A 16,704-nucleotide genomic window follows, 5' to 3' on the forward strand; every position below is an offset into this window, starting at 1 on the left:
TGGGAAAGATTGAGGGCAGGAGGAGAAGGGGATGACAGAGGATGACATGGTTGGATGGTATCACTGATTGAATGCACATGAGTTTGGGTGGACTCCGGGAGTTGGTGATGGACAGGGATGCCTGGTGTTCATGGGATCACAAAGAGCTGGGCACGACTGAGCGACTGAACTGAGCTGAACCTGATGTTCTCCTGCAGATTGAATGTGGGTTGACTGGGGTCTATTCCATCTAAATGCTAAACAAGAATGGTAACAGATGTTTTCTTTACCTTTTTCACAATTAGAAAGATATAGTTTTTACAGGAAATGATCTGATGAGTCTTAGAAGGAGTCAGTTCTTCTAATCAGTGGCAACCTATCTATTAAAACAAAAAAACACGAGTAAATTAGGGAAATACATTGTCAGAAAACTAACACTACACTACTCTCTAATACCACCAAAATTATAATCACTGTTAAAATAAAATTCCTTTTTCATGGATATTGAGTTCCTGCTTGAATTCTTTTGTATCAACTGTGTTGAAAATGTTGAAATATTTTACAGAATATTTTCTTTTTAATAATTGATTTTTATATCATCTAAAGGTGAACAGAACTTGAAGAAAATATGTAAGGTAGAGTATATCTAGATTCTGTAATAGGTATTGCTTTCTTACTAGCCTCAAATATGTATATTTTAACATATTTAAGAGCAATAGTTTTCCTTTTGCTGTAGGGAGCTGAATCATAGGGCTTCCCTGGTGACTCAGTGGTAAAGAATCTGGCTGCCAATACAGGAGATGTGGGTTGGATCCCTGGGTTGAGAAGATCCCCTGGAGAAGCAAATGGCAATCCACTCCAGTAATTTTGTCTGGGAAATCCCATGGACAGAGGAGCCTAGTGGGCTATAGTACATGAGGTCACAAAAGAATCAGACATGACTTAGAGCCTAAACAACAATAATAAACTGATTCATAACAATTCTGTTAAAATCAACTAGATTGTGTCAATATGTATTTCACTCAGTCTTATCTTTGGAAGAAAATTCTTAATAAGTAGATCCTATTGTAACAAGACTTTATTATTCAAATACCTAAAACATACTATTTGAGCAGTTTTGATTTCAGTAAGAAATCTATACTAGGGTTGACCTGACATTGATAAACAGATTGTGCTTTGTAGCTTGTAAACAAATATTCCCTACTTCAGAATGCCCTTGCCCAAGGAAAACAAAAATTGCAACAGGTTGGAGGGACACACGGTATTTTTGTCAGTCTTGTAAGGATAATAGTAAAAATCATACTTCGTTATGGTTTCAGATTTTTCCTCCATAGCTTGGTTGTGGTTGCAGTACCATTCTGATGGTTTTAGTTTTATTAGTATTTCTCCCCACTTGAGTAAGCATTTAATTTTTTAAAAGTATTAATTGCTTAGCTAAGAAAATGTTAAGAATAGTGTTAAGAAAATAAAGGAATAAGACTTTCCCTCAAAATGGAAAAAGGCAAATCTTACAAACTTTTTTCATTCTTCAGGATTTCCATTCACTTATACCAAATACCTAGGATGATCCACTGTAAATCAGGATGAACAAACTGATTCACACTGAGGTCCTGGTGGCTAAGAAGCTTGAATAGTCATTAATGTCACATGTTTTTTTCCCAATGTAAACAAAACACACAAGCCTAAACAAGTGATTTATTTTTCCTGTGGAATTTTATGTCTCTGAGCAAGTTGAGTTGTTTAGTTGCTAAGTCATTAGTGACTCTTAGCAGCCCATGGACTGCAGCATGCCAGGCTCCTCTGTCCTCCACTATCTCCTGGAGTTTGCTCAGATTCATATGCACTGAATCCATGATGCTATCGAACTATCTCAACCTCTGCTACCCCTTTCTCCAATTGCTTTCAGTCTTTCATAGCATCAGGTCTTTTCCAGTGAGTCGGCTCTTCACATCAGGTGGCCAAAGTTTTGGAGCTTCAACCTGTCCTTCCAATGAATATTCAGGGTTGATTTCCTTTGGGATTGACTGGTTTGATCTCCTTGTAGTCCAAGGGACTCTCAAGAGTCTTCTCCAGCACCCCAGTTTGAAAGCATCAATTTGTTGGCATTAAGCCTTCTTTAATGGTCCAACTCTCACATCTGTACATGACCACTGTAAAAACCATAGCTTTGGCTATACGGACCTTTGTAGGAAAAGTGATGCCTCTGCTTTTCAGTACACTAAGTTTGGCATAGCTTTCCTTCCCTTTTTAATTGCTTGGGTGTAGGACCCGCCTGCCAGTGCAGGAGATGCAAGAGACACAGGTTCGATCCCTGAGTCAGGAAGGTCTCCTGGAAAAGGGAATGGCCACCCACTCCAGTATTCTAGACTGGAGAATTCCAAAGACAGAGAAGCCTGGCAGGCCACAGTCCATAGGGTCACATTGGTCATGACTGAAACGATTTTATACAGAGGATGAAGAATTAACATGCTCCCTTCTGTGGCTTTGGGTAGGATTGTCATAATACAGTGGAATAAATTATTTAAACTTGATAATAATTACTAGATATTCACAAGTAGAATCTCTTTTCTACTTGTGAATATCATTTGAGTGTGCTGTACTGTATGTAAGTGATCATATTCAGGAGAACTTATCAAGTACTATTTTATTGAATGCCCATCTTATAGACCATTCCCCAATTCTCATCTGTAAGTTATATTTGAGGTAGACATCAAAATACAGGGATCCAAACTGCTGTAATTGAGGGTGGGAGACCCGAGATGAAACCAAAGTGTGACTGGCCACTCTATGCCAGATGACCATTGGCAAGCTATTTAATTGCTCTGTTCCTCAATTTCTTTATGTGTAAAGTAAGATTATAAGATGAGATCCCCATTTTTCCATTTAAGCAGCTAAACTGGTTCTTCACTCAAATCCTTACATGGAAGACCAAGCCAAGTGACTTAGATTACAGTATTTGTGGGTCCACTGAAACCCTGATTCCTAACTTGGTCTCCTATGTCCCACCTAGCACTATCTTGTCCCATGTTTAGGATGCTTGAGGAGCATCTCTATAGAAATCTGTGGATTGCAATTCATTAAAAATTCAGGGCAGGAAATCTCGAGGGTCAAATTCTAGTTTCGTTTATGTAACATCAGGAATACAACTCAAATCATCTCTTTTGAAAAGATATTTTCTATATAAATGCCACATTCAACATTAATGTCCTTTGCAGTCCTGTCAGATGGAATACAAAATGATTTTAAAATTACAAATCTTATATTTCTGAAATGGATATAGGTGTGTATTATTTGTCTGTTCACAGATTCTGTGCCATCACCTAGTTGAGAATCTGTCTGACCTTTCCCAGAATCATTATCCTTTATTCAGGCAGTCCTGTGGATGATAGTGAAGAGTCCCAAGGGGCAAAACGTCCCAAAAAATCTGCTGGATGACCCAATGTGTTCTTCTGTGTCTTCTTCTCTAAACATGAAAGCTCATTATTATGCCATTCAGGGACCCTGCGCCCAGAGATGTCTAGTTACGGGCAGACCTGGGTACTGCCTAGACTCTGTCTGCTTTGAACTTAAAACTGAAGTGAGATAGTGCACACAGCCCAGTGCTGTTGAATCAAGTTCATCGGAAAACAGAAGTGTCAATAATTTATTCTGCTAAATTGCATGCTTAGACTGTTACTAGTCTAACACTGGTCTGGATGATGTCTAAGCAAAGATAGTAGTGCAACTCACATTCCTGCATACATGTACTGATACTTTTGACAGAAAGAGATTGACTTTATGAACTTTTTTCAAAGTTTCAATTGGCCAGCTTATTTTGTTATCTTGATGCAAGTTTTTTTTTCCTCTAAAAATAGGCAAGATATTTTATACAAATGTAATCCTTCTTTATCAATGGCTTTGCTTTCCATGGTTTCACTTATCCACAGTCAAAAGTGGTCAAGTGAAGCTAACTGAACCTGTAGAAAGTAAAATCTTGGATGAAGGGGGACTGCTTAGGGTTTGGTGCTATCCCTAGGTTCAGGCACCCGCTGAGGGTCTTGGGGGAAATAGTTCCCCCCAAGAATATGGGGGAATTACTTATTTTTGTTCATTTATCATGCTTCAGTGCCTTGTCACCATGAGTAAGTATTGTTCTTATAATCATACATGTAAGCTTATGCTTCATACTACAAAATTACAAATACAAGTTGACCCTTGAATAATGCAGAGGGGTTATAGACAATGCAGGCAGTGGAAAATCCACATATAACTATACTGTCAGCTTACCTGTGGTATCCAGCCAACTGCATCTATTGAATCAGGTTGTACTGCAGTATTTATTGAAAAGATACTGCATAAAAGTGGACTGACAAAGTTCAAACCTGTTTTGTCCAAGGGTCAGCTGTAATTTATGCTTCCCCAGGAGGCTCAGTAGTAAAGAATCTGCCTGCCAATGCAGGAGGTGTGGATTTAATCCCTGGATCGTGAAGATCCCATGGAGAAGGAAATGGCAACCCACTCCAATATTCTTGCCTGAGAAATCCCATTGGACAGAGGAGCCTAGCAGGCTACAGTACATGGGGTTGTTGCAAAGAGTCAGACAGGACTTAGCGACCGAACACACATGCCACTGTAGTTTTATTCACCTGAAGCAAAGGAGGAACCAACGAATTAAATAGGACATGCACTGAGTACATAGAAAAGTTCAGGTTACTCAGCATGCTGTACCCAATAACAGCTTTATAAAGTGGAGTTTGTCCCTACTATTCTCTCAAATGTAGCTATTTAGAGCATATAAAATTTGCATTTTGCACACTTGGTTTTCTTAGTCATACAGATTCTTTCATAATAAAATTTATTTTATTTGCTAATTTTAGGTTAAATTTTATTCTTTACCCTTATTTCTTCATTAGAAATAATAATTTACTGCTTGCTTAAAGTACTTCAATTTAGAAAACAAAAAATTCACATATACAGGGAAGAAAACTTATTTTTGAGACTTATAAGAAGAAGGACGAGAAAATAAAGACACTAATCCCATAATTTTCTTGAATCTGTGTGGAGATCTGCTGTGTCCTGTCAGTTCACAGACCATAAATCCTACTCTGTTTGTAGTTTGTGAACGTAAGTGCGTGTGGCATGTTTATTTTCTTGCTGTCAAGTCAACAGTGTGTTTCCAGATGAACTTACGAGTGTTATGCCTTTCCATTATGTTGGAAACCTGGTGGTAGGAACTGAGACTGAGCTTAAGAAGTGTCCCCATAAGTAGGTCAGAATAATAGAGAAACTTCCCAGAGAATTTGTGATTATTTTCATGTGTGTATAGAGCTGTGTTTCCTTGGAAACTCAGCCCAGAAAAAGGCATGGCCAAGAGGTATAGTTTCCTGGGATGTGAACTGTGAAACTTTAAAGCAGTTTCATATTACATACTTGTGCTATGAATGAATGCCAGGACCTGGATGACATTTTCTAGCTCATGAGTGAATTTCTCAAATTTCCTATTCTATCCATAAGCCTTTCTTCTGCTTTTCCTCAGAATAGGAAACCAGATCACAACATCTCTGTTTTGTACTAGACACACAACTAATTCTTTTAATACACAGTCTTTTCCTCACCCAATACAGTATTTGCCCACAAAACCCAGGTTTGGAGTTTGGGGGCGATTAATTCAATGACAGGTTGAATATGAAAATTAGCTTTCCAAATTAAGTTCCTTTTCACACTCTTACTTTACACAATATCTAGGTGTGTTTTCAAAGCCATGATTCCCTAGACATGAGTAAGATGCAGATTCATATCAAACTGGTTAAATCAGTTATTTAAATCTGGCTGTGTTTCATCAAGTGAATACAGAAGGTCACTAGATTAGTACCTATTTTACATGCAATCCCAACATATGAAGGTAGTTAAAAGAATAGCTATTCTGATCAAAATGGGCAGGAACTGTGGTCCTTTCCCCTTCTAGTCACATCTCATTTGGGCTCTGTGGAAAACGTTTAAATAACTAGGTTTGGAAATCTTCATCATCTTCTCTTATTGAAGTTACCATAATCTTTTTAATGTATATGGGCATTTCCATCCTATCAGAATATATGGAAGTAAATATATATAATAGAAAATGTATAGATATCTATAATATAATACACTTCACTAAATTATGCCTTGCAAATATAACAACTTTTATTTTTGTGGAAATATTAAAATAATTAAAATAATAATTACATTGACTTCCTTATCACATTAAGTGTTCTTCTAGAAACACAGCAGTCTTTTGGAGTAAGTTTTAGAGTACTTGATTATAGAGATTACTATAGATTTGAAATGATTCTTATCAGTTTAAATAGAATTATCTAGAACCATTCTTGATTTCTGAATCCTGATAGAAATGCTACTGTTTCTTTTTCCCCAACCCAACTCTTCCTGTGAACAGGAAGATACTATAATATTATCAATAGTTATTATTCTGGGCTTTGAATTCAAGTAATTTAGGTTTGCTTCACAGGCTAACATTATAGTTTCTCTGTGGCTCAGTTTTCTCTAAAATGGGTATATATACATCATATATAATTATAAATGTCAAGTAAAATTCAGTGAGAATGAACAAAATTTCTATCATAGCACTTTTATGTTATTTGACATATTATGAAATATATTGAACTGTAACATAACAGTAAAATATTATTGTGAATTGGCCGGGTATTTTTAAAAATTCTACTAAATACGTCTTTTTCATAAATAATAAATGATCATTTCCAAAACTCTTAGTTTACAATAAAATCTGATGAGATGGCTTATTCTTAGGTATACAGGGGTTTAGAATATTATGCAAATGAAAAATCAACTCCTAGGATAGAATAATTCCTCAAAACTTTCAGCCATGACTTGGGCCACTGAATTAAAAAATACCTTGTGATTAAATCAGAAAATAGTTACAGAATCAATTCTTTCAGGAAGAAAAGACCCACAAGATGTTTTGCCTATAGTGTAGCAACTATAACTCCCAAGATAAATTCCAAAATTTTCAGTGCATTCTGTCCAGTACCTCTCTAATTATAGTTTTATTGCTCTCAGTTTAACTTCTATCTGATATTTGTGTATTGAATTTATTATTCTGGTCTTCTAATGATTCTGGTAAATGAAAAAAATTTCTTTGTATTTTTTTTCTCCCATGAAATCCAGTGGACCACTGGACTCTCTATAAACAAAATTTTTGAAAAATATTATGTTGGTTATTTTTTGATTGAATATTAAGAGCACTTTTTTAAATTAATTTAAAACTACACACTAAAGAACTGAAGAGTACATGTGAAGATTTTAAAAACATTTTTCAATATGTTACTTGACAATTCTAGAAACTGTTTGAAATTTACTTTAGAGAATTTATGCCATTTACAGTTATGTATGCTGTTTTCACTTAGTATAATTTATAACTTTTAATTTCTCCAAAAGGATTTGTCATTTATTAGTAGTATCATTCAAGAAAATAATTTGCTGATATTGGTAATAAGTTTCCTAAAAACACAAAAACTTCCATTTTTAAAAAATTCTATTACCAAATTTTATATAATTTATACAGTTATATAAATCAGAATCATTTGGAATTAATATAATTTACCATTCCCAACAGCAAGTAAAATTCAGTGAGAATGAATTTTTTAAAAATGCTGAAGAGGAATATATCCAAAATATAAACTGCTGTTAACCATGTAGACAAAGTCAGGTTCACCAAAAAATTGTGACATTAAAAAATAGAAGATTAAATAAACCAAGACTCTCTAAACTAATAGGTACTGAAGAATTGCATATTAGAAAGCAGGTTGGCATAAGAGTGCCAAGTGACTTTTAAGAACTAATCCTACTAAACTGATTTTTATTTATGTTGATTTTCATTCATAATTTAAATTAAAAACCATGCATAAATACCCTGAGTAGACAATAAAAGTACTAAAGTAACAAAATTGGATAGTACATCATTTTAACAAAAACTGTTTATGCATAAACTAAACATCAAGAAGCAACATGACACTGATTATTGGACAAAGTTTTAATATTTCTTAAATATAAAAGGTAAGGTTGATAACTTTGGAAACAGCACAAACCTAGCTTTTAGGAAAAGCCTAATGATTTCATAAAACAGTTCCTGCTTACTGCTGCCGTTCTATAACTTTAAGGGTGTGTATATAGTAGTGTCATCTCCTGTCTCTTAGGAGACAGAAATTTTAAAAAAATCAGTATGACTTACCTTTAAAAAGACTAAGAAGTATTTTCCGATCAAATGTTCCAACATTTGAACAGTCAGTTCTTAGTAGGACCAAATGGTATCCTGCAGAAAACCCTACACTGAAATCCTCATTATAAAAAGTGTGTGAGTTTAAATATGCTTTAAGAAAAAAAAAAAGAAAGGCAGCGTCAGTCAGATCCTAATGAGTGGTTTGTTTCCAAAAGGAGTTTGAAAAAAAAAAAGGAAACCCCACACCTCCCACTTAGAGTGTGTGGGAGGAGTGTGATAAGTCTTAAGGGTCTGTTTTTATATTGTAGTGAGGACCTATTACCTATATCTGAGATCTTCTGCTGTCTTTTTTTTTTTTTTTTTCTTTTGGCCATTTTCCCATCCAAGTAAGTCAGAGGCCAGAGAGACAAAAGGAGCTAACTTGCTGAGCAGCCTTTCATATACTCTTTTATTATATTAATAAGTCATTATTCCAGATGATAAACCGGGCCCCGGGGTGGAAAATGTAGATTGGGAAGAATTACCGGACTCACTTTCCTGCTTGAAACACCTATTTCATGAAGTTTAAATAAAATGTACTTTCTATGCATCATTTATCCAAAGTGTGTCAAGCTTAATGATTTTGAAAACAGTTGGACTTTGTCAATCAACAGGGATGACAAACAGACTTTAAAAAAGGAAATAGCCTACTGTTCTAACCGGAAGCTCTTCACTATTATTTTCCGTTAGTTTTACAGAAATTTCATTAGCAGAGCAAAGTCCTTCTATGAAAACCAAGAAGTTGTATTTCTCTTAGATCTCTTTAAAGAAAAAGACAATTTTAAATAATATTTAAGTAAAATTTCATATTAAAAGCCATCCTAGTGCTCGCTTCGGCAGCACATATACTAAAGTTGGAACGATACAGAGAAGATTAGCATGGCCCCTGCGCAAGGATGACACGCAAATTCGTGAAGCGTTCCATATTTAAAAAAAAAAAAAAAAAAAACGAAAAAAAAAAATAAATAAATAAAAGCCATCCTAAATAGTAAAAGTATATAATGAAGTTGCTTTAAAAGAAAGGCATTATTTTAAAGTTTCTTCAAAAAAGAAGGCCTTAAACTTTTGGGGAGAAAAGACCCGCATGTTAAAATCCCATTCTGAGAAAGAAATTCTCAGAATCCTACAGGGAAAATAAAATTCTTCAGGTTAAACCTGTTATCTGTCAGACAGACCAGACGAATAAATGCCTCTAACTCAGCCTTGAAAGACAACAGCATAACAATAACAGGCAGAAGTACATTTACTTCATTAGATCATATTTAAACCAGTCCTCACGGGACTGTTTGTGCTCCTGCTTCTAGGCATGTGTTGCATTCTCATTTGTGCAATACAACTGGAAAGGAACCCAAAGCAATATTTTACCTTGAGCATTGCTTGCTTTTTCCAGGATATTTTTATAGACAAATTTATTTAAAAATTAATAAGTTATAGAAGTCTTTAGTTATACTGGGATTGTTTTTCCAAATATCGCTTAATTAGGATAAAGTAGAAATGGCCTTGTGTAATCTCATTATGATTTATGCTTTTCTTTTAAAAAGAATAAAGATTTCAGATAATTTTAAAAGATGATTCCCTTATCACTGTGACATTTTATCTTTGTTATACTAATAAAAAGGTAATATAAAGGCTAGTTTAATAATAATTTTGATTGTGAGTATCTATTTTGTTGTATTTAAGCTGCTTTGATGCATTTCCTTCTCAGCCTTAATTCTCACAAATATACACAAGTACACAGGTACACAAATATCCTCCAGTGTGACAATTCAGAAATAGCCCACCAACACAGAGGTTCAGATGCTATTTAAACAGCCTATCTTAAATGCACTGAAAGGATAATTAAATTATATAAAAAATGAACATTGTTAGAGTAAGATATTTCAGAAAAAATACCTGTAAAATCGATACCTAAGCTGACACTGAACTTATTTGGATTACTATTTAATCAGTAGTCTAATGACATCTACATTCTTTGTCTTTGGAGAGGAAAATGTCACACTTTCCCATAGCAGCCCAAAGAATCAAATTTGCATTCCCAGAGGCAGCTGTTAGCTGTTTAATACTGTGCACAACAGTTCCTGATACAGGAAACCCAGAGCCAAGTAAAATCTGCAATCGTGTCTGTATTTTGAGCAAAACGTTCACCTTGAAAAACAAGGCAGAAAACTGCTGCACCCATTTCTCAGTAATGCATGTTGGGGTTTTCATTTTTAAAAGATTATGTATATGCCATATTTTTAAGGGATACTTTTATATGAGCATATACCTTACCTTCGGTAAGTCCACTAGAACACTGACTGAGGTAGCAGAATGAAAGCTCAGACTGTCAGTATGCTAAGTCAACTTAGGCACAGTGCTTTGCAAACTTTTTACCTGGAAGATCACTTAGAATTTGGATCAGACAGACTACAGTGACTTGCGATATACTACCACTAGCTATATTGACTGGGGATTAGGAGTTAACTAACAATTTATTCTTACTTTCTTAATCAAAATTGGAGAACACTAAATAAGAGAATCATAATAAGGACTAACTGAGGTGGACTGTGTGCAGCACTTGACAGCGGCCTGACTGAGGCAACGAAGTGCTTCCCTTCCCCTGGAGTCAGTCCCTTTCTCCCTTCTGCTCTGATTACTGGAGATCACACAGCACCATCAGACAAGCACTTGACATTTTTTTTTTTTCTGGTCCTTTCTCTGCATTTGCTAGAATGTTGACTCCATGGAATGAGAGACCCTTGTCTGTTTATTGCACTGCTGAAGCCCCAGCAGCACAGAGCAGGCTCATAGCTGGTAATCAGTTGAATGACTGGATGCACATGATTGTCATAACCACAACAATATTTTTGAAAGAAATGAGAATGGCCAGAGATAAGAGGTTATTATACTATTTGTTCATACCACAGATAAACAATGCTTTGAGATGAAGGGCATGTGCTATGGAAGTAAATAGACCTAACTCAGATTTTGGAATTCATCCCTTCCTACAATGTGCGACTTGTTGCTACTGGAAATAGCTCCCTCTCAGAGTTGTTGCAAAGGTGAGAGTAGTGATGTGATGGGCTCAGTGCAGTCCTTGACATATATAGTGTTTGCTTAATAAATGATTGGCATGTGATCATTTTCTCTTAAGCAAATTTTTATTTTAGGGAATTCATTAAGGTAATATGGAAAAGTGAAAAATATTGAATATTATAAAAAGGTGTAAAATGAGAAGTCTCATTCAAGCATCAGTTTTGTTCCTCAGAAGTGACCAACATTAGGTATGTCACCACCACCTAGGAATTTTATAAATTTTAAACTTACATATATATATAAACTTATAAGTATACACTTCTGTATGTTATAAACTTATAAGCATAAACACGCAGCATAGAGTCATCATTTTACTGATTTCTAAGTATAAACTTAAATATAACATACACACACACACACACACGGACTAAACCATATACTGAATCACACTTTCTACAACTTGTCTCTTTAATATCAAGGGACTTGGAGATATTTTCATATCACTGATAGTGTTAATTCTCTGTTTTCTTTCTCAATTATTGAAAAAATAGTCCTAAGAATGTACCATTGCCTTTTAAATGACCAATATCATATGTAATAGAACTTTTGATTTTTCTTTTTCCATTCTGTTACACCTTTCTTCCCTGGTGGCTCAGAGTAAAGAATCTGCCTGCCTATGCAGGAGACATAGGAACACGGATTCAATCCCTGTGTCAGAAAGGTCCCCTGGAGGAGGAAATAGCAACCCAATCCAGTGTTCTTGGATGGAGAATCCCATGGACAGAGGTGCCTGGCAGACCACAGTCCATGGGGTTGCAAAGAGTTGGACATTACTGAACATGCACATACACACACAATGGAAAAACCTGAACAAACTTTTTGGCTAACCAAATTGTTCTTTGATATTACAAAAACAATGCTAAAAATTTATGTAGATATATAATTTTGTTTACTGTGCTAGGACACTAGTAACTAGCAGAAAGTGAAATTTCTAGGTGAAAAGTATGTACTTGTGTTGGCAGTGGGAGTTTTACCAAATTTCTGTTCATACATGTATACAGCAATATGTGAAAAGGCCCATCTTCATACATCTGTCTGGAGAAGGCAATGGCATCCCACTCCAGTACTCTTGCCTGGAAAATCCCATGGACGGAGGAGCCTGGTGGGCTGCAGTCCATGAAGTTGCACAGAGTCAGACATGACTGAGTGACTTCACTTTCACTTTTCACTTTCATGCATTGGAGAAGGAAATGGCAACCCACTGGTCTTCTTGCCTGGAGAATCCCAGGGACGGCAGAGCCTGGTGGGCTGCCCTCTATGGGATCGCACAGTCAGACACGACTGAAGTGACTTAGAAGCAGCAGCATACATCAGTCACACTGGCTCATACTAAACTTTGTTTATAATAAGTACTTATTTTATTGCTAAATATTTGAGTGAAGTTTCACCTATTGTCTAAAGCATATTAGCATTTATATTTTAAACATTTGTGATATCTTTTCCTTATTAGCTAGTAAGGAAATAACCAGTCTTCTGACATTAGACAATTAAAAAAATTTTTTTTGGACTAAACTTTTATTGAATTTTTAAATTACTGATAATTTCCATTTTTATGCCTTTAACTTTCACAGTAATTCCCTTTTAAGTATTATGTCATACTTTGAAATGCTTTCTCCAAAAATAGGAAAAATAATAAACTTTATTCTAGCATTTCTATGGTTTCAAAAATCCTTTAGAATATATTTCTAGATTAGCTGATTCATGGAATGTAACACTTGTGAAGTAAAAGAGGAAGAGTGAAGTACATTGAGTAATTATAAATATTGCAACATATCTGAGAAGCATACAGTGAATGAATAATAGAAGAGGAATTGCATGGCATGGCCCAAGTTCTGACCACAGCCCTATTAATAATAATAACAATAATAGGTTTTGTGAATGAGCAGCCCACAGTCATATTTCTCATTTCCTTTCTTGTCAAAGAGAGTAACTACAGCACCTACCTACAGCCTCAAGCTGACAATCAGGTCATATGGCAGATTTGTAAAGTTTTATACAGATTCTATGTAGTAAATAAAAACTTTTAATTGACCCTCTTTTTTTTTTAACAGTTCAGCAAATGAAAAGAATTTTAGTATCATATGCATTGCAATTCTAGATTGTATGGTTAAGCAAAGACCTATAAATTATGATGATGATGCAATAACAGACTTAACGTGTATTGAGGGCTTATCTGCCAGTTGTTGAAATAAGTATCTCATTTCTGTTATGTTATTGACCTATCATACAACCTTGCTATATTTTTAGACAACTAGTTGAGGTCATACAGCTATTATGTGCCATAATAATTAAAACCCAGATAGACTGACTAAAGAGCCTATAGTCTTTTCTGAAAGAAAAATGTGTATATATATACGCATATATATGTGTGTGTGTGTGTGTATATATATGAGTTCTTGATCAATACCTAATTTGCATATTCTTTTCAGCACATTTGTTCAAGCTGAATAACAATTTTATACAGCCTAATAAAAGAAAATATCTAAGTACAATAAACAAGGAATGAACAGTGAAAGTATTCTGTAATTAAGTTAACAGAATTATTTTGAAATTAACTAAAAAAATAAAATTCATTCTGAAGACCTGTAACACATAATACTGCACAGATACACTGTAAAGTATCTTAAAACTTTAGTTACCATTGTAAAACCATAAGGCAAAATTATATTTATCACTTTAATCCTTGGGGTAACTAACCATGGAGATTTACACACACACATATTTATGCACATGTATAGCACACATGATTATGTGTGCTACATAAATAGATATCTATTTTTCCAATTGCTGCCCTGGTCATTATGGAAGTATTAAACCAATGACAGGTTCTATCTGTTTTGTATGGCAAGGTGGGGCTTCACATACAGGAATGAAATACACATGTACATAATTTAAAGAGACTATTACATGCATAAGACATAGATATGATAATGCCAGTGAAAGCTTAAGAGATTAAAATGGAAGTTTTTAATATCACTTTTAAAGGAAAATTTCAAAGGTCATCATTAAGGATAATGCAGAATATCTGGGTCATTAAAGTTTAGACTTAAGCTACATCATCTAATGAATCAAAGCACATGATCAAAGTGTTGACAAGCCCACTGCGTTCATGATGTAAGCTCTCCCCTGTGTCTCCTGGAAGCCACGGTGGGAGCCGGGTATACAAGACAGATTAAAGCGGGAGCACCTCTCTGTATCTGGATAGTTCTCATATGGGCAGGGCCATACCAGTATGTAAATTCCACAGGCCTGAAAATGTTGGCAGACCTAATCTTTATTTGAACTGTTTGCAAAGCTGACTTAACTCTCTGAGGAGGTGGAGAAATGTCAACATTTAAACAATACTAAGAAACTTAAGAAAGTGTTAAGATTTGCATAGTTGTCAGTACAATTTGTGTTCATACAGTGGAAGGGAAATAATTAGGAGGGAACAACAGAAATCTTCAAGTAAGAGGATAGCTTGGCCTTAAAGCGTGGTGTTATGAAATAGTAGGGGGAAAAATCAATAATCAGTAACAAAATATAGGATTTAGTTAAACAGTGCCAAAAAAGATTAAAAAATTATGTGAGCAATTAATTTGTAATTTCAGTGGCAGAAATACTAAATTCATTGAATTGAGGGTACAACAAAGTTTTCTTTTGAGAAGTGTCATCTACGTTATAAATAGTCCCTGTAGGGTCTTAAAAAGGAAATAAAATAATTTTAAGAAGAGTTAGAGAATCAATTTACATGTTCACATTAATGGGCTGATGGCTTGATCAAAATGATATGCTTTAAAATGCTAAAGGTTTTTTTTTTTCACTCTTTTTAAATACCAGCAGAAAAAAGAAGTTGAAGAGCATGATGAATGTTTAAAACCAGGAAAGAAATCAGATGGATAATGAGAACAGTAATTTTGTTCCATTTACTAAAAAGGAGACATACTAACCATACTCTAGTCCATCTTTTAAACAATTTTGTTGATGTCTGTGCCAACTGATAATCTGTTAAATTTGGAGATATATAACACTTGGGTGTCAGATTCCTGAAAGAGTTAAACTCATATACATGCATACACACGTGCGCGCATGCACACACACACATTTTCCAGGGACAGGGAAGCATAATCAAATTCCTGTTTTAAAGCTGAGAAAATACGCTCTAAGAAGCATATCATTTAATAATAATTTTAGAAATCATCACACAGAAAATAGTACATTTCTAATGCCTTTCTTTTTCTGTTTGCTTGAAATGGAAAAGTCAAGCCCTGACAAAAGTTCTGCCCTGACACTTCTAAAAATCATTTGGTACAAACCTTGCATTTGAGGGGCACAGCAGTATTAAACAGTCTGTCAAACCCTAAAGTGAAAGTGTTAGTCGCTCAGTCATGTCTAACTCTTTGTGACCCCTAGACTGTAGCCTGCCAGACTCCTCCACCATGGGATTCTCCAGGCAAGAATACTGAAGTGGGTTGCCATTCCCTTCTCCAGGGGTTCTTCCCAACCCAGGGATTGAACCCAGGTCTCCAGAATTGCAGGCAGATTCTTTACCATCTGAGCCACCAGGGAAGCCCATCAAACTCTATAGTCAAATCAAATCACCATTTTCTCAGATTTGTTCTCAGAGACTTAAGGAGAAGATCTGCTTGTGGTAAAGCCTGAGTTTTCTGTCTTTCAAAAGGCCAAAGAGTTTGAATTAGAGTCTACTTCTCAAATAAACTTCTTCGGATAACTTGAAATGTATTAAGATTTCTAAGAATCCATAAGTATTCAAAGTTGGAACATCTTACTCTAATTATATTTTTCATTTTGAACAAAGCCTCATACAATAATTTGAAAAATCAAACCAATTCTTGTAACATACATGCACACCCAAATATAGAGTGTATATCTATCTAATATATGTAATAAAACTTCTGGAAGCAGATATTTTCCTGGAAATGTTATAAATCATTTAAAATTCTTTCTATATATCTTATTTTCATGATTGTATTCTGTAAACCATAAACATTAAAACCTAAACAGAATAAAAATGGAAGACTAGTACTGTTTAATGCATAAGATAGATTTCATAAAAATTCAGAATTCTAAATTAGCAGAACCCTGCAATTGTCCTGCATGTTTCTCCGTGACACATTTGGTTAGCTGCTTAAATGAAGCAAATGACAAATAGTCAGGGGTAGAGTAACACTTTCCCTTTAGTATCTGCACAAAATTTAGTAAATTTTAAGTAAAAGAGAAGTTCAACTTACCTATTTAACTTCATTTTAGCACTCACGTGTTAGTAGCCACATTAAAGTTTGCTTCACATGAGGGGGCATTGACAGTGGTCTGGATAAAGGAATTTACCTTGGGTTAAGTAAAAAGAGATCTTCCAGTTCTTACGTAGCTTTAGGTAACATCAGCCTTGTCTTTATGAAAGT

General features: G+C 35.0%; 1 protein-coding gene and 1 non-coding gene across 8 annotated transcripts in view; one reads left to right on the top strand and one right to left on the bottom strand.

Annotated features, from left to right (window-relative positions):
• The window catches only part of LOC122674018 (platelet glycoprotein 4), a 93,748-nt gene that overhangs the window by 39,988 nt on the left and 37,056 nt on the right, over positions 1-16,704 (bottom strand). For 3 of the 7 annotated variants that reach the window (XM_043872001.1, XM_043871997.1, XM_043871996.1), the window contains one exon: positions 270-359. The exons of 1 other annotated variant lie outside the window; for it this stretch is intronic. The gene's annotated coding sequence lies outside the window, so the exon portion shown is untranslated. Of the gene's footprint in view, positions 1-269; positions 360-8,200; positions 8,410-16,533; positions 16,613-16,704 lie in introns of those variants that run through there. 3 more of the 7 variants (XM_043871998.1, XM_043871995.1, XM_043872002.1) reach the window with 3 other exon arrangements.
• LOC122674936 lies at positions 9,052-9,158 on the top strand. The gene has a single exon (XR_006335100.1). It is a non-coding gene; the product is annotated as a U6 spliceosomal RNA (small nuclear RNA).

This window comes from Cervus elaphus, chromosome 18, assembly GCF_910594005.1.
Source record: "Cervus elaphus chromosome 18, mCerEla1.1, whole genome shotgun sequence".
In the NCBI taxonomy this organism is placed as follows: domain Eukaryota; kingdom Metazoa; phylum Chordata; class Mammalia; order Artiodactyla; family Cervidae; genus Cervus; species Cervus elaphus.